The following is a 26030-nucleotide window of genomic DNA, read 5'->3' on the forward strand; positions in this document are numbered from 1 at the left end:
CAATTGACTCCACGCGGTATTGCGAGCACTCACAAATACGTAAAATTGGAGGAACAGAAAATAATGTATTTTAAAATTGAACATACAATTCACACTTCACGCGAAGTTTCAATATGGGAAATCAATGAATATCTTCAGTTGAAATTATTGGAAAAGACAGAAAATGGTAATTTAAAACTCCAAGTTTAAGCCTGGGTTTGGAGCGATTCTATTTCTATTATCACAAGACGTTGTTGCGTAACACGCCTCGGTGGCCAAGCGGGTTTAACAATGCTGTTGAAATTCTTGAATCGAAGGTTGGCAGTTCTAGCCTGAGTACAGAAACTTTATCTCCTCAATAGAGTGCAATATTTTTAAAATATAAATGTCTATTTTGATGTGCTTGAAAATACAAGACCAGATGAACAATCACTTTTCAAAGTTTAGTAACATTTGTTCACTATGTTCATCATTTAGGCTATATACGAAGACACTAAAATGAGGAAAGTTAACAATCCTTATTAACGTTAATACCACATCCGTTATAATGAGAAAAGATTTTAGATATGAATAGCAACCTTAAACCATACGTCTAAAATTAAAATTGTTCATGTTCTTGATATCTATTTCAACACACAGGTATATCTAGAGATAGAGTGAGAGTGCGAGAGAGATATAAAACACTGTATGTATATATATGCTTGTATTTTCAATTAAAATGGTTAGTGTAAATCATAATCTGGATTTTTTATAAAGCAATTTAAACAATCATATAGAAAATATATATTGCTAAAAATTGAATTAAATTGCAATTCCCGGATCTGTAACATCTTAGGTTTCTTATTTATTTACATCGAACGTTAACTTATTGTATAGTTTATAGCATGAATATCAGCTGATATACAAGACAAAATTATCTAAAAATTGAATTTTATTAGGAAATTGATATAGTTTCTATTAGAACAAATTTATGAAAATGTAGTGTTTAATAATGATTGTATTTGAAACAGAGTTTGCGTAATGGAGTAAATATTTACACCGCACGCTTTGCAATACTGTGCACTTTAAATTGTCAATCTTATCAGTTTACTTATTTCGCTTGAATGTTCATTGAATGTAGTATAGTATTTTGAAACATTCAACAACTGATCTGGTAGTGAAACATATTTAATAAGACCACCGCACATTACGGTGGATTCCGAGCTCGTTCCCAGCTTTGCGAGCACTTGATATTATTTTATTATTATATTAAATAAAACATTATGTGGAAGAGCTAAATTAAATAAGAAAATGAAATGAAATATTAAAGTTTAACATCCCACTATTAGACCCTTTAGGCGGGAAGGTTTTAGAGTGATGGTCAGCACATAGAGGTGAATTTGGCTTAATAACAAGTTTGTTCTCTTCTTTATAAATCTCAATACACAGTTTATATTGTAATGCCGAGCGAGCGATAGCAAGTGAAGGCAGGTTAGTAACCAGGTTCATTGCCTTCTTTATCACATCTCAATTGGTATACGGACCACTCTTCTAGAATCCTTCCACTTTAGGCTAAGGGAGAAGATGATTAAACTGAGAATAGATATATAAAAATTGGTGGAATGAGAAAATGGGAAGAAACGCAAATTCTTTGAGAAAGCTCACGGACATGAAGTTGTCCACTCAAGCTTGCTTGGACGGAATAAAACCACAGACCGCATGCTCCAATGGTAAGCGCTCTACCAGTGATCCATGGCGCTCCATAAATTAAATAAGAAAGATAAGTAGTAAGCTCTATATAATTGAATATTGTATGTAAGAAACTTACTGTCCATAAAGATTCTTTCTCTAGAAGGTTTTGTAATTAATGTTGCAAATCGTCCGATGCTTTGTAAAGTATGTGAAAGAAATAAATGCATCTTTTTAGGAATAGTATCTCTGCCCTTTGATGCTATTTGCGGTATAAAAACAGTGTTGAGTTGATTTTGAGTTTAATATCCCTTTCAACAGCGAGGTTATATGAAACGTGGGCCTACTAATTAACGTGGAATCCGAACTACGTGAGCTCACATCGGGAATGATCCCGGATGTTCCACACCAAAGACGCGTATTACCTGCCACATAAAAAAATGCATGTTTTCCACAGGATAGTATCTATTGGCACTTACTACGAAACTGAAATCGATACACGTTCCATTCTACCACCTCGTGATTTAATTAAATATTGTAAAGATTTTAAAGGCTCAATCCCTAATCAAATGGGTAAATGCATGATCTCTCCCTTTGCAGTTCACACAAGACACTATAGAAAATCGCAAAACTTAATAAAAAGACAAAGAAGAAAAAACAACGTCCTTTCACAGCAGGAACTTTACGGTTATTGTCATATAATACAGTAGATGACCTGTGTATCTTATTCCGTAGTTCATTGAATCCATGTAGAATTCCCATTCCCGAGACTAGCGTTCGTATCTTACAAGGAGAAAGCAGAATTTGGTAAATGAATTTCTTGGCCATTTTTGCAAGGTGACAGTGCACATTTAAAGTGTTCCTATTACAAACTGGGAGAGCGCAATGACCTAATAAAGAAGAGAAAAAGCGTCTTAAAATTTTCGACTTGCCTCATATGTCATACGTTGCGCAAATTTATCATGTGACACCATGGCATAATCAGTAGCATCTTTGACGCACTCGCGAAGGGTTCCCGGTTCGATTCTGCTGAACTCAATTTTTTTCTTTTTGCTTCAACCAATAAAGTGGTCATTTGTAACAAAAAGTAAATAAAAGCTTAATTTATGCTATGTTTATATTAATTAAAACAATAAAAATATTAAAATGAGTTGTAAAATCTTTCGATGTTCCTATTTCGTAAATATCGTCTCTCTGGAGACAAAGGGGCCTATCACATTTTTACAATTTCCCCAGGAACAAGTTTAAAGATGTTATCGTAAGTTTATTTTATCATGTTCTGTCAAAATTTAATTTGATCTCGTAAGTTACATACCTGACACGAAGGATATTCAACTAAATTTCAAAAGAAGACGCAAGGATAAATAATAACAGGTTTAAGCTTGTCTCATGAAAAATTAAGAAAATGAGATACGCCCTTTTGTCTCGAGTGGGACGATATATTGATAACACGATTTATGTTATGGTGACCACAGTCGTTGTGTAAAAAATGTTTTTGACGCTTCGTGTCTACATCTGTTGACAGTGTGTGTATTACAAGCACAAGCGCAAATGGCACGGAAGAATAATTGGGACATATCCCTTACAATCTTGAAACTGATGGATTATTCCTCCCGATTATCCGATTTGAAATGTGTTTTTGGGGTGAAATGTGATGACTTGCATCCGTTTGCCACAAAGGAAAATTAGATGAAATTGATATCCCCCAAGAATAAGATTTTCGATACAAGGAGAATAAGGAGGAAATCTCAGTTGGTTATGGTAACATTCAGTATTACCAAAGCGGATTTCCTTCTCATCCCCCTTGTAATTCTCACACTGTCAACAGATGTAGACACGAAGCACCAAGATCGATTATATACAACGACTGTGGTAACCATAATATAACTCGTTATATAAATATATTTACGAAATAGACTACATTTCGGTGCTAGTTCACATGGTACATTGAAAAATGTTACAACTGATTTTAATATTTATATGGTTTTAATCCACTATAAACATATGATGAATTAACATTTTACTTGTAGCTACAAGTGGCTACTTTATTGATTGAACCAAAAATCAAAAAAGGTGACTCAAGCGGAAATTGAACCCGTGACCCTTTACACGCGGGTTGCAAATGCTACTGATTTTGCCACGCCGTCACTTCATAAATTAACGCAACGTATGGCATATACGGCAAGTCAAAAATTTTAAGACGCCTTTTTTCTCCTATATTAGGCCATTGCACTCTCTCAGTTTTAATATGAACACTTTAAATGTGCACAATCGCCTTGCAAAAATGGCAGCGAAGTTCGTCTACCAAAGTCTGCTTTCTCCTTGTTAGTCTTATTTTTTATTTTCCTTTTTCACTGATTAGGTAGGACTCCAGTGAAAAGAAAAACATGTTTACAGTTTAAGGTGTAATTCGATATTCTGCAAGTCATTATTTATATATTTATTGTCAAGCGAACAAAATGAAGTAGATTTCACAAGAGTAAAATTGTTCTATATTTTACTCTTAATAAAAACTATGAATAATTTTACAGCTCGAAAATAAATTGAATTCTTTTCAATTGTAGTCCATAATTAGCTATGGTCAAAGAGATGGTTTACAGTTATTTTGTGTATGGTCAGCACAATGGTTTTGATCATCTTTATTTCTCGAATTAAATATAACTATTTTTTCATTTTGATATAAAATACTCATCTTTAGTTTTTAACAAAACAAAGATCATAGTTCAAAATGTCACTATATCATTATATTTCGTAAAGAAATAAAAAATAATACATTTACAATTAAAAATGTCGAAGGTAATATGACAAATATTATGAACAATTATATAATAGAATTAAGCAGTTTTTATACTAAAATAAATTCCAATGAAAAACAGAGTATTTGATGCTGACAAAATATTTGTCTTATATGCTGAAATGCAAGTTTCTTGAATATACATTTTAAATTTGATTCTGGATAGAATCTGGAACGTATTTAGAACTTTAAACTTTGAAGAACGCAACATTAATTTGACGTCCCATGGTTATATTATTGTCGTTACAAACTGTCTAAACTAGCGATAAATCCTGGAAGTAATTCACTCAACCAGCTCGTGTTTTCCGATTTTTTATATAAATGAACGTATCTAACAATGTATTTGTGTTGGAAAGATATGTTTTCTATGGCATATATTTCAGGGAGTATATGTAAAGTCAACATTTCATGAGCAAATATAGCAACTGATCAAATTGAATAATGCTAAAAATGGCCTACTTTGCTTGCTAAAATTTATTTTTGTTGAAAGTTCCTATATATCTTTTCTCTTTTTATTTTTTTAAAAGTGTTTGGATACTTAGGAAGGTTTTGAAGAATGCTTGTTATTATACTTACATGTTTGTCCTCTTTGGCAAGAAAAGAAAGTTTATTATGAAGAAAATGGTCTACTGAGGTCTTTCTACAATGACTGTTGTTAGTTGTAGTAACTGACTTGATTTTAGTGTCCGATTCAGCAGCGAGGCTATATGAGACCTAGAATTACAGCTGAACGTGGTATCCGAAAAGCATGAGCTCCCGCCCAGCATCGAACTACGTTTCTTTGCAAAAAAAGTAAATGACCCCACAGTCAGTTCGTATCCGTTCAGGTTGGAACAGACCGTATTATTATGCTGGTATTTTGAAGCAGTGATGAAAGTGGTTAAGAATTTCGTGATATTGAAGCAGTCAGTTTTGTGTCCAGGTTAAAGATGCAACGGCTCGGAAAAATACCGGCTTTTTTAAAAAAAACTCGTTTTTTTCTGCTTCGCTTTTTGCTTGTGAAATTTTAGGCTTTTAATAAAATTCTGCGTTAAATTGATGAAGCAGATTTTGTTTCGTTTCTCTATAACACAAAAAGTCATTTAATCAGTGGGTGATGTCGATAATAGTATAAAACCTCGAAAATAAACCATTAATTTCAAAAAGATATTTCAAAAAAATTTCTTCAACATATTTACATTATGAATTCCAAAGGGTTTTCCAATATATATAATAAGAATTTTTTATCCTTCTATATACAAAATTAAGTAGGGTTGGCAAGAACCATGGTTGTTTTTGAGAATGCTAAGAAAACGCTTTTTTGGGGGGAGTTTAAACCAGTTTGTTTGTTTGTTTAAACCAGCTTTTTGATTTAGATATTTTGCTTTATGTACTTATATTAAATATTCACAGAAATAAGTTTATTTCGCCTTGGTATTATTATGCAACAACGGAATTATGCTGGAAGAGGTGCCATAAGCTTAAAGAAGTACAGTCAGTAAATTTCTTAAATTGAGAAACTCACGCCCTAGCCATCTTGAAAATCCCATCATTACTTTAAATGTAAAGCAATAACGGGAAAATCCTGTTATTGCTTTGCATGTAAAATTTAAAGGTCAACGTATCATAAACAGTACGCTAAAACTGAGGTATTAAATTACAAATTTAGTATGTAGATATCATTGAAAGTCCAATCCAAGCTAATGTTTGAAGCTACTTAGGCAATCGATAAATTTTGCCAATTTCTATCAATATATTGAAGCAACCTTGGCTTTGCTTCGTATGTTTATGCTTAACATCCTTACGTAATACCGAGGTTATCAAGGAGAAGACTTTCGCTTAAAATGATATCCGAAGCGCTACTTAGTTTATGCATGAAAGAAGGGTTGTGGTTCGACCGAGAATTGAACATGGGACACTTTTATTAAAATGTGAAAAGGAAATAAAACTAATGCACATGGTTTGATATGTAGAAATGTCACCATGAAGTTCACACGATTCGCATTTTCGTTCTTTTTATTATTTTGGTTTAAACCAGTTACTTAAAAAAACAGCCGGTGTAAACCAGCCAACCCTGAAAGTAAGCACTTCTTTTAAAAAATACACAAATAACTAGCAAAATTGTATGTAGTATTTTTACTTCAAAATATTCCATACCTTATTGTAGAAAACAAAATAAAATTAAAATAAAACATACGAGAAAAACTTAGATTTATATAATACACATAAAGGTTATACACCTAGAACTTTTGGTTCTGTAAATTCTTGAAATTCTACAGTTAAGTTTTATATAACCACCATCACGGTTCACCCAATCCTGAAGTTTTCTGAATTTTTAACAAAAGGGATTCAATATATCATTAACGAACTTCAACCCCAAAAAAAGAACTACGGAATATATTTAAGTTGAGCTAAATAGAACTGCACAACAAACATGACTGCGTTGTTAGCTTTTGCGCTTCTATCGAGAAGACCGGGATATAACCCAGCATTCTACCATTATGACAAAGCTTTTCTTCATACCATCTGTGAATGTAGAAATAGTGCGTGTACTGTCAGTTGGTCGACTTCCTTTCTTATTATTTTTAAATCGTTATTATTACTAATTAGCAGCAGTGACGGTTTTTCGAAGGTTAGGTTGGCGGTATTTAAGACTGAAGCTTGTTCCCCAAAATTACGGAATGTCAAAAACAAACGAAATATTTATTAGTTATGCCATTACTCATAAACTTTAAGCTCCCGTCAAATAAAAATTACGAATGTTTAGAAAAACTAAACATTAATAAGTAAAACCCCTCCAAAAATACTTTTCTAAATCCGCCACTGATTCTCAGTATAAAATGATCTTCAAGGTTGTATACGGAAGATTATTGCTAAACATATAAGCGAAACGAAATATTAGTTATGCCTGTACTCATAAACTTCAAGTACCTCCCAAATAAAATTAGGACTTTTTAGAAAACGAAACATTCACAGAAACCCCTCCCAAACTACTTTTCTAAATCCGCTACTGATTATTTGTATAAGTTGGTATTCAAGGCTCTAATCGGAAAATGATTGCTAAATCATTGCACAGCTACAGTATAACAGAAATGTTTGGCGAATATATTGAAAAACGTACGCTTTGACGGATATATATAAAAACGTAAGTTTAACTTTTGCGCTAGAAGCTAGAGTACTAAGCTCTTAGAAATGAAACACGGATGACAAACTAAAATGATAATTGCCATCAAATACTACATTCTTCATGTTAGCTTAAATTCGTAAAATATGTGCTCCATCCATCTTGATGGTGAATTTCGGAGCGAAATATGGCATTTAGGTTATGGAATTCTTATCTAACTATAGAATATACTATAAGAAAGCTATTTAGATAGAAAAATCATGAAAATGAAAAAACGCCAAAATTTCCAAAATTCTCGTTTTTTTGCCAAAAAGAGCCAGCTTTTTATGCGAAAAAACATCGATTCAAAAAAGCCGGCTTTCTTGCATCTCTAGTCCCGATATGCCCGGAAAAGACATGGAGACAACGAATCATCGTCATACACACATAAAATTTGTATGATGCTGTCAGTAGAACTTATGTACTTTCTGCTGGTCTAATGGCTAGCCCGTGCATTTTTAGTTCTTGTAGTCTCGGGGTTGATTCCCGCTAAACTTTGAGGAAAGTATATGGAGAAAATGTTAAAGACTATACACGCGAAAGTCTGATCTCAGTGTTTTTTAAGCTGCTGACAAAATAATAGAACCACAGGAAAGAAAATCTATTGACAAATTGAAACTGAACAATGGTTTCGCATTCATGCTTAATTTGCTACTAGCGTGACACATTAAATTCAATGTTATTTAAATATTACACACAAAATTCGCTACATCACTGTTGATAACACGGAAAATGTTAGATATTGTTAAACACTTCATAACACCTCATTTCTTATATCAATAATAACTTACATAAATAAATAACAAACCAGTAACAATACTATTAATCTATATCTGCATAGAATATAAATGAAAAGCATGTTTTTTATCATAACGAAAAATTACTGAACCGTTTCAAATGAATTTTATTGACATAGTTAACACTTACCTCGGACTGGATTATTGTCACGCCTTTTTATTGAAATGCGTATCCAAACAGAAGAGAGGGTAAAATGCACTCCAAAAATATAAAATCTTTCACGTTTGTGAGATGAAATTTGATACATAAACTCCTTATTTAAAACGATTGTGCACATATCCGACCGTGTTTAGAAATTTTGGTACTAAGTGGAGAAGGGGGGGGCAATTAGTATTATTTTTGCTCAATGTTTAAGAATGATGACATCAAGGTTGTGTCTTGTCTTCACAGCAAAACGGATGAAGCACTTGAAATTATCTTTTTAATATACGGTATTTAGCATTTAGTCCAGTCGGGGTTTTATAATTCATTAACACATGTATCATAAGGATAACAGATGAACATAAACATCATATTTTAAAACATGTAAGCCCATCTTCCGTTGTCCCTAAAAAATAACTTTTGAGGGGAAAATGAGGCAAGTTCCAAATAAGGCGGTCAATATGTAAAAGTGATATCGTGATTGGCTGTCCGATCATCACTTAAAATCAAATCAACTGTTTGAAATAAATATTAGAACATTTAATATTACATAGAATAAACATTTAATTCTTCGAAGAAAATGGTTAGCTGATGTCCACTGGAAACTTGACAAGACTTCGATATAAATTAGAGGAAAGTCAATTATGCCTAAATCTAACATTGCAGGTGGAAGTGAACATGGTCGGAATCTAACCGTGCAGGTGAAAGAAGTTATAGCAGATTAAAATTTAGCATTAGAAGTAATTGAAATACAGAATGTGATGCGCGCAAATGAAAAAAAAAAAACGTACGTTGAGGATGCCAACACACTGGATGGTGATTATCTGAAGAATCTTAAACGCTATTCATTAGCTCATTCTTCACGGTTTGCGTTGCAAGAAATAAAACTATTTCTTCGTGCCAATACGCCTTTCAAAACGAAATGTTATATTTCTGCAAAATTTGCTTTTCTCACATAACTGTATATTTAAAAAAACTTCTATTGTGGTGAAGAAAAAAAGCCATATGACAAGCTGGATTCGATCAGAAGATCCCATGATCGTTGCTACATGTTGTTATTCATTACATCAGGGGGGTATTGTTTGCAATGACGCTGATACATTGAGTGGTTTGTTTTCCCGAAAGGCAAAGCTCTTTACATCGAATGTTTTTGCTTGTATTTTTGTTTTTATTTTGTTTGCTCTTTAGGTTTGTCGTAGAATACATGTAAAACAAAGACGGTATTCGCTTAGGTATCCAGGAGTACTGTTTTAACTGATCAGAAAACAGCAATCTACTGGTGAAATGATATTGGGTAATATGCAGCATTCTCTATTCACGCCATCGATAGCAACAAGAGACATAGGTATTACGGAAAAGAGAGTGTGTTGTTAAGAACTACTAATATCTTTTGCAAGAAAGATTTCCACGTGTTACTTCGTGACTCAGCGGATAAGTGAGATAGTATAATACAGAAGTTGTCACGATCGAGCCTTGTCCACTGCTATTATGGTTTAAAAAATGGAAGGAGATAAGTATCCCAGAAAAGAGCTTTTTATATATATACGTGTTTAAAAGAATGTCCAATGACCTTCTACATCGATGACTGCCTGGAGCCTTCCTGGCATGATCTCGGTAAGTTTGCGGAGAAAGCGTTTACTAAGGGCGACTTCCTCCTAGCTGTTTTCAACGATTTCTCATAGTTGATTTTTTGTGGATGGAGGCGGATTAAGCCTGTTCTCCTTCATCACCCTTTTGACCTGTGCCCATACTGTATCAATTATATTTTTATCGGCTCCACGCTGTAGCTAATCTAGGACCTCTAAATCAGCCTGCGGCGAGAGCCAATTCTCAACTAATTTTCAAATATGTCGTGCTGAATCTGGATTACACCATCGGAGAAAAAGTAAAGATGGCAATATAAAAATCCAATGGATATTTAAATATTGCTTATCCTGTAAGACACCCCTCTACCCTATGATGTATTCAAAGACACTCTGATGTCATGAAACCCCAAGCAGATACAGATACGCGTCTACAGTGACGTTTGTAGAAAACGTATCTGGGATCATGTTTGGAACATCTCGGAGGATACACAACTCCTGGGCCGTTATTTGAGGAAGAAAATGTGCATATGTCTGTGAAGACAACATTTCTCGAATCACGATTCACAGTTTCTTCCGCAAATTCAAGCCTTCGTCTTATATGCTCTTTCGAGAGACATTTTTCCCCAGCACCACGACGGGCATGCAGATTAGCTTCCCTAAGACGCCTTGCAACAGTATCTCGAGAGCCAGTATCTCTGGAAAAGCTGATGCGTGCTGAAGTTGTGTGGCGGTCATATTGGGATTAAGTCGCGCTCTAGCAACAAGCTGTCCATCCTGCTCTGGTGTCGTCACACGACGCCTACCACTACCTCGGCGTCGCGTAGTTTTCCAGTCTCTCGAAAACGCCTTTTCCACTTCTATCCTGTTCTTGGTAAAACTCCACACCTTTCGGCGGCTTGTGAAGCGCAATAGCCTTCTTGCACTAAAGCGAGAACACGCTCTTTTCTTCTCTCAGCCATTTCTGACTTCTACTCTTTGCACGAGCACCCCTCTTAGTCGAAGCTATGAAACGGCATGAGCAGTTAGTTACACCAAGAACTATTAAAATAGAAGTTTTTATTTGCTAAGAGACAGAAACCACTTCTTAGTTCGTTATATGTTGTTTTACTTCAAGAGAGCACTTCACAACTGTTTACTGAGTTAAAGATCTTTAGTATTCTGTTCAACTTTCCTTCACGCAATTTCAAGCATAATATACAATATTTGTCTCACCTTGTTACTGCCTAATAAATGTTTTCAACGTAATATTGTCGATTTATGTTTATCTCCTATCCACTTTTGTTACGACTGCCTCCTATACGGAATTTCTAATGCTGTTTTTCTATATTTCTATACGTTCAATATTTTTGGCAAAATTAGCACTTTCCAATAAAGCTAAACAAGCATATGTTTCACAGACAAAACAATATGTAAAGTTCCACAAACCATATTAAAATTTAATATATTTTTCCAGTGCTATGTGTGCTATACAGCGCTTTATTTGTAGAGGGTGTCAAGAATTGTTTCCTCAACTTTAATTGAGGAAACTCAACTTAAACCTAGCAATTCTCATAGGCATTATCAGTTATGCATCATTCCTTGTAAAATATTGCAACTGTAGTTTGCATCTCGTGTAATACTAACTAACTAACTAACTCTATAGCCTATGGAACCCGGAGGTTCAATGTCGCGTTCACAAAAGATCTCCACTGACTTCTATAATTAGCTAACTAGATCCTGTTTCTACTTTGTGTTCCTATTTCTGCGAGATCCATCTTAATATTGTCCTCCCATCTGCGCCTAGGTGTTCCTAATGGTAATCTCAAGTAATATGTAACATAATAATAATAATAATAATAATAATAATAATAATAATAATAATAATAATAATAGTAATAATAATAATAATAATAATATCTTAAATTTAATATTTAATATTTAATATCTTAAATCTAATATTTAAGGGTGTTCCCTTAAATTTACTAGGAATTGAAATCAAGATATCTGCCTCTGCAGCACAGTATGCTCATCGTATGACCACGGAGCACGGAAAATGACAAACCACATTTTCATAACGTTTTGGTACACCTCCTTTTCCTGTATCGATTAAACTGCCATCTGTGAAGGATTTGTTTTCAATTTTGGGTAAAATCAATAACTTTTTCTGGCAAATAAAATGTGCAATAAGGAATGCGAGCCCCAATTTAAAATTTTGAGGTTACTCTCTACCGCCGAAGGGGTTGAGGATACTGGGTTGTGTTTGCTATCATTGAACTATACATATCAAACAGAAACAAATTTTCTCATTTTCGGCGCGTGGTTTCAATTGATATATGAACTTAAAATCTATTTGAACTTTGGTAGTGCTAGCATTTCCATAGCGTCATCTTCGTATACAAACAGACGGTGAATAAAAGTGAGAGGGGTTCGAAAGCTGGCAGTTTATCTGATTTTGTATTTATAACCTGTTCAAATGATCAGAATATATCCTTATATTTAGAAAAAAATGAAAGATCCTTATATTGAAAGAAAACCGGACTGGGAACGAAACCTCAATCACCACTACTGCAATTTCAAGCGCCTCGCTAATCCTACTTCTTTTCTTCTTAAGTTACGTCGCGAAAGGCGGCCCTGAAGTTCACTTACCAAAGTCTGCTTTCCCCTTATCAGTAATTTGTGTATATTTCCTAATCGGTTATACACATTTTACAGTAAACTTGAATGACAGAGACACAAACACAGACATATCGAGAAAATTTTAAAAACCAAAAGTTGTACCACGGAGAATCGAACCAGGGACCCTGTACACCACAGACGCACATACTAGCCACTAGACAAAACACAGTCAAGTTATAAAGCCAGCGGGTTTTAATAGTCCTACTGGTAATGCGCGAGATATTCACTTGTAATACAACGAGAACTTTATTCGAGATAGGCAAAACACTTAACTTTGAATCTTTGTCTTTGTTTCGTTTTTACTGTGTTTATTCTTTGTATTTTTCCGACAGTGCTTGAAAAAGCAAATACATTTTTCCCTACCTTGACCAGAAATAGTATTTTAACTGATCATAAAAGAGAAATCTGCCGACAGTGTAATGTGTGATGGTTTAGTTTCATACCGAGTTCGTTTGTAGCTAAGCGGTTAAAGTACCCACCTTTCACTTAAGAGAGCCGGTTCGGTTCCCGGTGTGAGTTTGTGGGGTTCTAATTCCACGCTAATAAGTAGGTAAACGTTTCATATAGCCTCGCTGCTGAAAGGGATGTTAAAATATAATCTACATTATTTTATACCATCAATAGAAGCAAAAGTTAGAAGATAGTATGCTGCAAAAAACATGCATTTATTTGTTTGGCATATATTACAAAGTATTGGTCTATTTCCAACATTAACTACAAAAACTTTAAGAAAAAGAAGCTTTATGAACATTAAGGGGCTTCAAGCGTTCAAATCGCTTTATAAAAATGCAGATTATGAATTACAATAACTTTTTACGTTGTAATTAAAAATACAAGCATATGTTGTTTCGTATCTCTCTCTCTTTCTATCTCTCTCTCCCTCTCTCTTTCTCTCTCTACATATACACATGTACATTACAATAGGTATCAGGAACCTGAATAATTTTCATTTTGGAAAAATGAAATCTTTGAGTTTTGAGTCCCACCATAGTGCCGGTTAGGTTAAAGGAGATGGTGATGATGAGTAATGAATGAAATAGTGGGGGAAACGGGAGAACTCCGAGGAAACCCACGCACACATTGTTTGACCATCTCAAAGTCCCCTTGGCGGGGGCTGGGATGGAACCCGGGACCCCAAGCACCAGAGGTGAACGCTCTACCGCTGAGCCACCGCGGCCTTAATTTTCATTCTGGACGTGTGAATTACGGTTTTTTTTTTAAATCAGAAATTTGTTTTCATTATGACAATGTTAACGTTCCTCATTTTAGCGTCTTCGTGTATAAATGATGACAGGGTGAATGTAACTAGGCTTTCAAACGTGATAGTTCATCTGATTTTTTTTCAGGCACATCAAAACAAAATTTTATATTTAGAGAAATGTTTCCATATATTGAAAAAAGAAACTGCCCTCCGTTGCCAGAATTTCAAGAGCACTACTAAACACCCATGACCACCGAGACAACTTATAGAAGAGCGTTGTAAAACGCAGGTTCACACATGAAGTTTTAAATACTCATTTTCTCTCTATATCAGTAATTTCAACTGAAGATATTGACTGATTTTGCATATTGGAACTGTGCATGATGTGTGAATTGCATATTCAAGGCAAAAATAAGTAGTTGACTGTTCAGTTCATATTTCTATTAAATAGCTTAACATGTTGCTGAGTGTTCCTAATACCTGCGCACTATATCATTTTCGCTGTAATTTCCCACGGGATATTATTCGCGTAATTGTTTGACGGACTAATGTTTCATAAGAATAAAGGTTTCTTGCTTATAATTTTCTAATTATGCTTTACTTTTTTCCAAAATAATAAATAATTACTCATTATTACACTGCTTTGTTAAGGAAAGCACAAAGAAGCGATAATATAGTAAGAAAACTGGGTTATCAATGAAAATGTGGAAATTACAGTATATGCGAACTGTTTTGCGGATGACGATACACAACAGTTTTCGAGCAATGCTGGATCATTTATTAGTCAATGTTGATGATGAAGCTATCGTTGGTTTACCGGTAATATCTCCACGAAACACCAATAAACCATTGAAGTTGAGCTTTCGCCATTCACGAAAACTGACAATGGAGACAATGTGGGCCTCGTTTGAAAGAGTTTTGCAGAGCAACAATTCGTTTCTCCTTCACGAACCATTTACAGTTTATTTTCATTGTGTGGATATTAAGCGTGGCTATGGTCGTCTGCGTCAAGGCTTATTAGAGGATGAAGATTTGCTACGAAGCAACCCAAGGATTGTACGTGTAAAAAATCAAGATTCAAGATGGCTGGCGTATGGCTCTTAATTGCTATTGGTCTGAAGAAATACAAGAATATAGATATGAAACGACATAAGCAATATTAAGATCAATTCAAATGTGTCGTTCCCCAACAAGTGGATGGTTTATGTACAAATGCAAAGTCAATTTTGGACCATGATGTTAGTGTAAACGAGTTGAGTTGAGTTGATTTTAGTTTAGCGTCCCGTTCAGCAGCGAGGCTATATGAGACGTGGACCAACTGATTAACGTGGAATCCGAACCACATGAACTCCCGCCGGGAATCGAACTCGGGTCTCCCACGTAGTGTAAACGAAATTCGACAATTCCTGTGTTATCTAAACGAGTATAAACTTACAGTGTACAACAGTTTCTCAGGCCGTGACATAATGTACGAGTGACCTAATGATGCAATTGCACTCCCATAAATTTGGTTTGTTTGGCTGGGCAGGTTGATATTATCAAATCTTTAACTGCATGTTTTGCCTCAAATTTCTACTGTGAAGCGTACCATAAAAAAATACAGTAAACGTAACGAGCATGTCAAAAATTGTCCTGTAACATGTTCAAAAAGCTTACAAAGACCTGTATGCGACATGAACCAAACGCTGATGCAGTACAACAATGTAATCGTTAATTTTATGGCGGAGAATGCTTTTATAATCATCGAAATGGTCCATATCATAAAGGGAAACCTTTATGTAAAATGATGAAGCAATGTACTACATGTTAGAGAGTATATTCTTTCGCACAAAGTGGACAACAAATTCACGACTGTAATGAGATCTTTTGTAATGTATGTATGGAAATTGTTAAAGAATCGCATAAATGCTTCATACTTCCTGAACGCCAATGCTTGAAACCTGGTGTTCCTTCACATATGCATACAAAGAAAGCATTATTGATTTTTACGATATAGAATCCATGCAGGACAAAAACATTGACGATAATATGTTTGTACACATTTCAAATTTATTGGTTGCACAAGTTGTATGTTCTGCATATGTTGGAAATGACAATATTCAGCAGTCTTGTAGTACATGTGGTCGGCGACAGCATATTTTTCAACGAAACGATTGAATTTATTATTTTCTCCAGTATTTGCGGAAACGTAGAGCCAATATAAACAGGATTTTCTGCCTCGCTCACAATTCGAAGGGCTAAAATGGGCATTTTATTTTAAAGACTATGGTAGAGCAACGTCAATGGAGACATGAAGTCATATTAAATGGAACGACGATACAGTAGTAGGAGTCCCTCTAGGCCCGAGTTCGGACTTTGACCCTGAAATTTGTAACGCCATAGGTCAAAGGTCAATGACCTTGGCCCGGGACCAATGACCTAGGGTTACTTACGACCACCCCTCTAAATTGTGGCAGGGGTACCTTCGCCCACCTCCTACATTTTGGCAGGGGTATCTAGGACTACCCCCTTAAATTTTGGAAATTGCCAAATATAAAAATTGGGTATGGTAGTCTAGGACCATAGTATGTACCTCTAGTAGAAATGGGGGTCCACCTTTAATTGCTCAATTTAAACATTTGGAATCATAATGTAGAACTGTAATATGTATCATTATAAATTTGGAAGGTCCACCTCGTTCCCTTTTAGAGGTTCAAAATTGCCAAAATATAAACGTATGCAATACGTTGTACCAAGTGATTGGTTTTTGGTCCATTTTATCATCTTTTGATGAGGTCCTATTACCTCATGTGGTTATATGGTCATGTACAGCGGTCCACTACCTATCATAAGACATGGGTACGTTGGTGCACCCTTTAAATTTTTGGAGGGGTACCTAGGCTAACCCCCTTAATTTTGGAAATTCTCCAATTTAAGCATTTGGTGTCATAGTACAGGACCTGAATATGTATCATGATAAATTTGAATGTTCCACCTGGTTCCCTTTCATGGTTATAATTTGCCAAATTTTAGTACAACTACGTGTTTGGTTTTTAGTGCATTTTATCCCCTTAGATTAGTCATTTTACCTTATATGGTTATATGGTCATGTATAGGTGTCCATTCCCTATTATAAGACATGGGTATATTGGTGCACCCCTTTAAATTTTTGGGAGGGGTACTTTGGCCCAGCCTTAAATTTGGGAAATTTTCCGATTTAATCATGCGATATTATAGTACAGGACCTCAATATGTATAATGATAAATTTGGATGGTCCACTTCGTTCCCTTTTATGGGTAAAAGATTGTCGAAAATTAGTACGACTACGTGTTTTTTTTTACCTAAGTTATCCCGTTTGATGAGATCCCATTATCTTATATGGTTATATAAGAGGTCAATTATTTTACATAAAACACAGGTATATTAGTGCACCCTTCTTAAAATTTTGGAGGGGTCCATCCTTTAAATTTTGGAAATAGTTTAATTTAAGCATTTGGTATTATAGTATGGGGCATAAAAATGTATCACTATAAATTTGGATGATCCATCACGTTCCCTTTCATGGGTAAAGAACTACCAAAAATCACATTTCGGAGGTTATTGACCCCAAATTGATGACTTCCTATTACCTTATATGATTATATGGGCATGTATAGGGGTCTATTCTATTTTATAAGATATCGATATATTGGTGGATCCGTTGAAAAATTTGAAGGAGTACAATGGACCCCACTACCTTAAATTTTGGAAATTGCAAATGTAAACATTTAATATAGTATTATAGAACCCTAATACATATTAGTATAAATTTGGTGTTTTTTGTGTTTCCTTTTAACGATAAAAAATGTTAAAAATTCAAATTTTGGAGGTTATTGACCCCCTTTGATGCGGTTTCATTAGCTTATATGAATATATGAATGTGTTCAGGAGTTTATTTTCTTTTGTAAGGCCTGAGAATATCGATGTTTGCTTTTTAAAATTTGACAGAGGTACACTCATGTCCAAAATTATTATTGCGTATCTATAACTGTCTTCTTGTAAGAATATAACATGATAATGATTTTGCAGGGTACGTTTAATACTAATACTATGTGTATAATCAGGAAATGTATATTTGTGGGAAATTTCATAGGAAGAGAATTATAAATACGAAGATTAGAATGAGTAAAACAAAATGTTGCTAAATGGACAAGAAAGTTTTATTTTCGTTTTATTGTTCTTATTTACTGCTCTTTTGACACGAATTTTTCCACATACATGTCTTTGCCGATTATACACATACTAACATTATAAGGAATGCCAAGGGAATTCGTTATCAAATTATATTCTTACAATAACATATTTATAGACTTGCGACAATAATTTTGGACATGAGTGTACATTTACTCACCTTAAAGTTAGGAAATTACCCAATTTGGTATAATAATATAGGTTCTTATAAATTTCGTTTTCTTTCATGGGTAAAAAAAAGTCAAAAATGTAAATTAGCACTTTAATAAGAATGAATATATACAGAGATTTATTACCTTTATATGTTTATGTTTACTTTTAAATTTGGAAATTATCAAATAACAAGTTGGTGTCCCTCTTGTGGACAAATATTCAAAATTTATTATTGACTGGCTTTTTATTGAATGAGTGTTAGACTTACTACTTTTTTCATAAGGCACAGGTGTATTTGTATACAAATTTTAAATTTTAGGAGCGGTACATTTCATATTGTCATAAAATATTTGGTAATTGTTCTTAAAATTGGATGGTATCTCATTGATTGGGTAAATCATTGTCAAATATGAGTATGACCACGTGGTCAGTTATTGACCTATGAAGGGATTAGGAGTGCAGGACACTGGTACATTGAAACTTTTTAGGATAATTTGAGAATTGTCAAAATGAATTACGTCAATGGTTTCGATTATTCCCGCCAAATATAAAGGCAAGCAACACGATGTACCACGTGATTGACCTTGATGAGGTAGTGTACAGGGATTCATTTCCTTTGTTGTGGAACTTCTTAAGTTTGAGTACATACTTCTAAAAAGCAGTTGGTTCTACTAAGATAAACAATTGACGTTCATTATTGACCTTATTGAACATATAATGATATTATTAATTCTAAGTCTTAGGCATATCGAAAGAAGTACTCGTTAAATGTGGGAATTGTAATAACAGAATATTAGTGTGAGGCGCGAAATTTGAAACTTGTTGATGAAATTTGATTGGTTGATTACTAACGTTCGTCCAATCTAATTGGCTGGTCACTATCTTTCGTGCAATCTGATTGGTTGAAGTTTATCAAATCTATGCTGCATTCAGTTTTAAGTTTTGTTTAACATTTATCGATTACTGTTTTAAAATCTTGGTGTCGTTCAACATTTTACACTTACTGATAAATATGATCAAAACCGTTTCTTTGTTAATCGAATAGTTAAAAACAGGATAAAGTTTGACGGTTAACCGTAAAATTTATAGTTTGAAATATTTTTGTTTGAAATTTTTTATGAAATTTCTTTCGTGTCAAAATTTTTGTTTGAAATTTATGGTTGCTATATTTTTCGTTTTAAAATTTTGTTTGAAAATTTTGTTTAAAATTTTTGTTTGAATCTTTTCGTTGCAATTTTTGTTCGAAAATGCTTTTGTTTAAAATTTTTCGTTTCCAAATATTTTTAACTTTTTTGTTTGAAATTTTTCTTTCAAAATTTTTGTCTGAAAAATTTTGTTTGAAATTTTAGTTGGAAAATATTGGTTTGAAATTTTTTCGTTTGAAATTTTTTTGAAATTTTTATTTCAAAATTTTGTTTAAAATTTTTGTTTGAAATGTTATCTTTCAAAATTTTTGTTTGAAAATTTGTTGTTCAAGATGTTTGTTTGTAAACTTTTTTGAAATTTTTGTTTGGAAAATTTTGGTTTGAATTTTTTAAGTTTGTGTACTCATTGGTAAAGAACCGTTCCGTAACTTTTTAGAACACAAATATCTAACAATAGTTTTTATTATGATGCAATAGTACACGTCAGGACATGTGGTTGTACTTGGAATGAAAAACACAAATAATTGAAATGGATCATTTTATTACACTGCACATACATCCATACCAGATATCTGATCTTGATATTGTCGATACAATGTATTTTGAACTTCTCTCACTAGTTTGTCTTTAGCGTATAATTTTAATTCAAACTGAAGTCTTTTAAGGTCTATTGCAATGTGAATTGTTGGAAACTCAATGTCAATTTGAACACAAATAAACTGTTTATCAATACACATATGCACCCACGAACGATGTTGACAACCATCACAACATCTAGATACATGTACTACCATGAGCAAAATAAATGACGCGTCTCTTTATTTTGAAGTTTTTTGAAAATATCTCCGTTTTCTTTATATGTTCGAAATTTCGGAAGGTTTCCCCAGCAGGACAGGTTAATAACAAACCCGTTTTTAATATTTGTGTTAGATATTAGCTTAAAATAAAGAAATTAGAAGCAAAAAACATTAAATCGACAGAAATCTCGAGAATTACCAACTCTGCTAAAGTGGGAAATTTTCAAGAACACGAGGGAGTTTTGCATTTCAACATGAAGCAGCGACATCTATGTCATTGAGAGAAATGTGGATTAAATCTACAAACTAAACTTTTAACGGATATTTCTAGTATGTCTTATTATATGCATCATCTGCAAACTCCAAATATATTAATATATGCTAAGTATTAACATAAAGATAGAGCAAATAGTGGAAATTATCTATGGAAAAGGACGAATTGGTAGGACGATCGTAATGAAATATCGTCTTTACCTGAACAGGCTCAGTTTACGTAAAAAAAACAAATAGCTCAGTTAGTTAAAGCAACGAGTCTGTATGTTGAACGTAGCGGGTTCGATCCCATGGAAGTGCCGTTGTCATTTTTATCACTACTCTACGGTTATTTTGTTTATTTTTTATGTGGGAAAGAATCAAATTGTAACGTATGTGTAAAACTCATGACGATACCAAAAAAGGAAAAAATGCCGTTGTCGCACTTGCATTAGCGTCCCTAATTTTCTTTGCAAACAGTTTCGTAATTATTTCCCCTGTGCTCACTGCTCACCATATGCTCGCTGGCGCATAGCGAATGTTTCCCAGTAAATGTTAATTCTAATTTGGAGAATTTTATAAAGTTTCACAATATTTCTCACTAGATAGTCTTCTATCTACGTGTTTGGATATTTTGATAACAGATGTCCCTATTAAATGTTTAATTTTTCCTAGATATTTAATTACGGAAAAGTTTTACAATGTATTTGCATTGAATTGAAATTGTTTTGAATTTACTACATAAGGTAAGTAGACCGAAGGAGGAGAACTCAAGTAATTGATATTCTACGTAAACGCAACCTATTGTAGAATGATGATGCTTCTTACCTTCAGCACACAATCTTTACGTTAGAGAGTCAGACACAGAAAAAATCCTGGTTTTTCCTCCTCTATCTTCAACCTCTACATATCATTGTTCGTCTCTCAAAATTTCATTGCCCCAAAAACATTCAAATAATAATAATAATAATAATAATAATAATAATAATAATAATAATAATAATAATAATAATAAAAATAATAATCCTGAATATGCCATCTTCACATAATATAAGGATATTTTAGTTTCCTAGTTTAAATCTTAAATATCTTAGTTTAAAATGCTTTCTTTAGTACTTATTTGAGCAACCATGTAGGAGGGGGTACGACTTTTTATTTTGCCCCTCTCATTTCAGTACCCTTCCAAGAGAAAGTAATTTTTGATAAGCAGGACAGACAAAATGAATAAGAAATATATTTACAGCATCCTCTCCCCTTTCATGATTGGAATATCACATAATATTTTTTATTCTACGAAAGATGGCCCTGTGCGGTTAGGGGTAGGTAACTAAAGAAATACCTAACATATAGCGCCCCTTGATTGTAATATTACCGCTTCTTCATTTGTACGAGGGAGGCCCTACACAATCAAGGGTGACAAAAAGAATAGGAAGAGTGTCTATTGATTCCAGTGGTGGATCCAGCACGAACTCCTGGGGGAGGGGAGGGGAAGTGAAACATTCTTTTGATGATGTGAAGCTGTCACAAATTACCACTTAACGAAACTAAACAATAGTGGGGGAACCAGAACCCAATCAGTTTAATTTGATGTAAAAGTTTAATCTTTGGCTTCATATTAAAGTTTTGGTTTCAAATGAGAATTTCAGTCCAAGTGGTCAATGATCAAATCTCGTGGGGCTCTTCAGTGTAGGCTAATACGGCCCCCTTATGAGAAAATGCAAAATTATTAACATGTTTATAACTTTCGAATTTTTCGTCTATTTTAAAGAAATATTTTGCTTCGTATTAAAGTGTTGGTTCCAAATGACAAATTTAGTCCGAGTGGACAATGATCAAATAACCGTGGGGGGGGCTTTTCAGTATAGGGGGTTACGGCTCCCTTATGGGAAAAAGCAAAAATATGAAAATGCTTATAACTTCCGAATTTTCCGTCTATTTTAAAGAAATTATTGGCTTCATATTAAAGTCTTGGCTTCAAATGATAATTTCAGTCCCTGTGGACAATGATCAAATCTCGGAGGGCTCTTCGGTGTAGGGGTTTTGGCTTCTTTATGGGACAAGATTCACGTACTTGATATTGCAGAATTGTTTTGTATATATAAGTGAAAACTTGCACCATTTGGTTAATTTTACCTCTTATGTTTTGCAGATTCATATTCCAAGCAATAGTTACTTCGCAGAGCTAAAAGAAGGCACTTACTAGTTTCATTAAAATGAAATGTCTTTTATGAGAGGAGCAGACGAACCAACAGGCACCCAAACGTTGGTTGAGTCGTATGGTTGAAACTCGTTAAGCTCGCTTCAATTATTATTATTATTATTATTATTATTATTATTATTATTATTATTATTATTATTATTATTATTATTAATAATAATAATAATAAAGCATTGCATGGACGTTTGGTGCAGGGGGTCCGTGGATCGATTCCACTTCGTGCCAAGTGAAATTTGAGGTGGACAAATACCGTGTGCATGTGTGTGTGTATGTGTTTTCTTGAGATTTTCCATTTTCCTCCCACTTTCTTCATTTCACCATTTCATTCATCATCATTCTCCCTTAGCGTAGGTGCATAATCGTCCAACGTGAAACTAGATATTGCAATTTCAATAATAATAATAATAAAAATTAATTCAACTGAAAGGAATGTAATTTATTTGGACAGTAAATATCACAATATGCAACCATTATAAAAACAATGCTTTGAGTAGAAAGATAATCCTTTCCAAGTGTTAACGAATGCGCACGAGATAAGACATGTCTCGAGAAAGAGACAAGACGCGCTTTATGACATCCAAGATAATACGAGACAAATGTTTTGGACACTAGATAGCTTGTAAAATGTCTCGTCTTGTCTGGAATGTCTCGAAAACCAAAGTCTAAGTTTTAAAATTATTTTTCAAGATCTATTCTCTCAGAAGTAGTTCTCTGCCTTAAAATTAATAACGACATTTGTGATTTAAAAAAAGATAAACAATGCCTAAAGTTAATAGTTAACTTTTCGAAAAGAAGCTTCATTAAGGGTGAACCTGAAAGATGTCCACAAACTTTGCGAGTTGATTCGTGACATCAAAAGGAGACAAATGGTCCTCTTGCAGTTTTCGAATTCAGCTTCGTTGTCGAGATACAGGGTTGCCAACTGATCGTGTTTGAGAAACTCACTGGGAATAAATTCAAGTCCAAGAATAAACTACTACTCATATATTTTTCAGGTCAATTGACTTATACCATGTTGTAAGGTCAAATATTGATTTATGAAGTGTGTACAAAATTCGCCAAGGTCTTTTCTGAGAAAATCGTCGAGAAAAAATCACCTTCAAGAATAAACTACCCCACGTAAATTTTTCTAAGAGAAATATCTGATACTGCAATATAGGGTTGTTAATTAAATATTGATTAATGAAAAATAAACAAAATTGTTAAAACCATTTTTGAGAAAATAGCGTTTTTCGATTTTCGGCTGTTTGTAAACCACACTTATTTTAGGTGGTAGGAAAAATGAAAAGCTCCTGTAAGAATACTAAGTAAACAATAAGTTTAAAATTTGGTGTAGATAAGTTGAACGGTATGGCCTCTAGGCGAGTGCATATAAAAGTATGCCCAACGGACGGACCGGAAGGACGGGTGTCGAAAAGTCACATTTTCGGTATGTAGACGACACGAAACATGTAAATCCGTTGAAATCTGAATTTGATATTATTTTCACAATCACTATATTTTCTTCTATCTTTTGTCGCTCGAAAAAGAACAGCCTGAGTTTACCACAAAAAGGTAGGGAGTTTCTAAAAAAATATTCAAATACAGGGCCACCGCACTAAACTTTTTCAATTCAATTTCTTAACTGTGTTAGGCCGCAGTTGTTACTGAAGTGTGTATTTGGATAATACGATTAAAGTTATCGTATTATTCAAATACATCGAATGTCAGATTATCGAATAAAAAACTTCGATTGAAGAAAATCCACACTACAGAACTAACTCACACTTTGAGCACATTTTCATTAGACATATAATAGGCCAATTAATGCAATCATTGTTTATGAAATATGAAAAAAATCAAATGAGTCACTTTGGGAAAGTCGTTCAAAAAGAACACGTCAGGAGTAACCTACCTCTTGTGAATTGTTTCGAACAATGAGTTAAGATATACATTTGGTTATTAATGAAATATTTATTTGCGAAATTTGAACAAAATCGCCTGTCGTTCGAGAAAAATGTCGGGGAAATAACCTTGACCCCAAAAATAAACTATCCGTTGTAATTGTTTTTCATAGAAATGACTTATACTAAAATATAGGGTTATTAATGAAATACTTATTTATGAATTATCAATAAAATTGTCAGAGTAATTTTTGAGAAAATCGTGAGGGAAAAATAACTCCCTGTAAACTATCTCTTGAGGATTCTTTCAGGGTAAGCGAGTTATTCCATATTACTAGGTTTTTAATGAAATATTTATTTCTGAGTACGAACAAAAGTGCTTGACTCATTTTTGAGAAGACTGTGGAGGAAAAACACCCCCAAGAGTAAACTACCCCTCGCATATTTTTCAGGACAAACGAGTTTTGCCATATTGTTCGGTTATTAACGAAATATTTATTTTTGAAATATGAAAAAACTTTTTTGAGTCGTTTTTGAGAAAATCGCCCAGACAACACTCCACCAAGAATAAACTACTCCTCGCATTTTTTAGGACAAACGAGTTATGCCATATTGAAAAGTTATTAATGAAATCTTTATTTATGAAATATGAACAAAAACATTTGAGTCCATTTTGAGAAAATGACTGAGAAAAAAATCACCCCTTAGTATAAACTACCCCTTGTAGATTTTTCTCAGATAAATGCCTTATACCACAAAATAGGGTTGCTAATTAAATATTGATTTATAAAAAAGGAAAGAAAACAAGATCGTTAGAGCCAGTTATGAGAAAATATCTTTTTTCTATTTTCATCGTACAGGAAACTACGCTTGTTTTGGGAGTAGGAGGTAAATAAAGAAACTATAGGAAATACTATGAAAATCTTAAACTAAAATTTGGTGCAGATGAGTTGAACGTATGGCCTCTAGGCGAGTGCACAGAAAAGTGTAGCGAACGGACGGACGAACAGATAGACATGTATCGAAAAAAAACTTTTTTGGTGTTAGGGGCTATAATACGTGTAAATTCGTTGAAATCTCAAATTTGATTTTTTTTTTCGAACACCATACTTTCTTCTCTCATTTATCACTTCAAAGCAAAAGGAACTCAGAACTACAGATAAAAGACACCTACTTTTACACATAGACATTTATTGATTTAAAACTGTTTTAGCTTGTGTCATTTCACTTCCAATTGAAAGTTTTACAATGATTAACGGCATACCAATGACGAGACGGAAGTTTTCAGGAAGTAAATGCATTCAGAAGTCTAGACTGCATTACAGCTATCAGCCTGTTTTTATTTCTGCAATTGTTAACAGCTGTAATTTCGTCCAAACGCTACATGAAATAATTTTTGGTTGACGTC

The sequence above is a fragment of the Thermobia domestica genome, chromosome 7 (genome assembly GCF_964235325.1).
Source record: "Thermobia domestica chromosome 7, izTheDome1.hap1.1, whole genome shotgun sequence".
Lineage (NCBI taxonomy): Eukaryota > Metazoa > Arthropoda > Insecta > Zygentoma > Lepismatidae > Thermobia > Thermobia domestica.